The 1333-nt window shown below is 36.9% G+C and overlaps 1 non-coding gene across 1 annotated transcript; it reads right to left on the minus strand.

The window, feature by feature from the left end:
• Positions 1 to 576: 576 nt before the first annotated feature.
• LOC121215769 (small nucleolar RNA R71) lies at positions 577 to 682 on the minus strand. The gene has a single exon (XR_005911744.1). It is a non-coding gene; the product is annotated as a small nucleolar RNA R71 (small nucleolar RNA).
• Between the last annotated feature and the right edge of the window lie 651 nt (positions 683 to 1333).

The raw sequence follows: 1333 nt of genomic DNA on the forward strand, positions 1-1333 counted from the left end.
ATCCTCAACCTTAGGCGATTAGGTGCTGTGAGAGGCTCGGAGGTGGCCACACGATTGCTGCTATCCACGCTTACTTTTATTTTAATTTAAATTATAAATTGGGTTTTGCTTTTGTAATAAGGCCTTTGAGTTGGTTTAAAATTTTAATTGGGCTTTTACTTATATGTTTTAAACAGCTAGATAGGAGAAGATGACTTTTAAAAAAATAATTAAGGATTTCAAAGACACGAGTTTTAAACAATAGAACTTAAAAAGCTTTCGCGATTTTAGACCAACTTATTAAAAAATATTAGATAACAAGACAAACATTTTGTCTAGTTGATTTGTTAAGTAATTAATAAAGGGGTTTATTGTAAGCTTAGAAACAAACTTTTACCAACGAGTTAAATTTTCGAAAGACACTTCAATGTGACACGTTAGATTCGACCATAATGTTTAGGCTGGGTTTGGGGTGTTACACACCAAGGGACAGAGCTCGAGCCTGGTTGAACTCATTGCCACCAGATTCCATTACTACATGGTAAAAGTTGGCATAAAGATTTCTTATGAAGTATTTCCCACCTAGCAAGAATGTTAAGTTACGGAATGGGATCTCTACCTTCTAATAGATGGATGACGAGTTCTTGTATGAGGCGTACGAAAGGTTTAATGAATTGTTACGAAAGTTCCCTCATCATGGAATCTCACATTGCATCGAATTAGAGACACTCTACAATGGTCTCAATGCTCACACGAGGATGGTAGTAGACGCTTTTGCTAATGGTGCTCTCCTTTTTAAGTCTTCTAATGAGGCTTATGAAATCATCGAGAGTATTGCCAGCAATAATTATCAATGGCCAGCCAACCAAGCAGCGTCAGGAAGACGAGTCATAGTAGTACATGAAGTGGACGCTCTCACTTCACTTGCATCTCAGGTACCTTCGATATCCTTAATGCTTAAAAAATTTACTACTAATGGGTTTAATAATTTTATAGCTTAGCCACTGAATTAATTCAAAAATGTAGCCTATGTTTATTGTGGGGAAGGGCACTTGTTCGAAGAATGTCCATCAAACCCAAAATTTGTTTATTACATGGGTAACCAGAACCAAAACCAAAACTAAGGTAGGCAAGGACTACAGTCCAATTTTTATAACCCATCTTGGCGAAACCACCTTAACTTTTCTTTGAGTAACCAAGGGGATGGACCCAGTAACACTTATGCACAAACTAGACTGACCTAGCCATTTGTATTTACCTAACAAGTTTAGAAACAACCTCAAGCTGAACCTTCCGATGGTTTAAAAACCTATTGAAGACCTACATAGTGAAAAATGATGCCTTAATCCAAAGC

The sequence above is a fragment of the Gossypium hirsutum genome, chromosome D03 (genome assembly GCF_007990345.1).
Source record: "Gossypium hirsutum isolate 1008001.06 chromosome D03, Gossypium_hirsutum_v2.1, whole genome shotgun sequence".
NCBI classification, from domain to species: domain Eukaryota; kingdom Viridiplantae; phylum Streptophyta; class Magnoliopsida; order Malvales; family Malvaceae; genus Gossypium; species Gossypium hirsutum.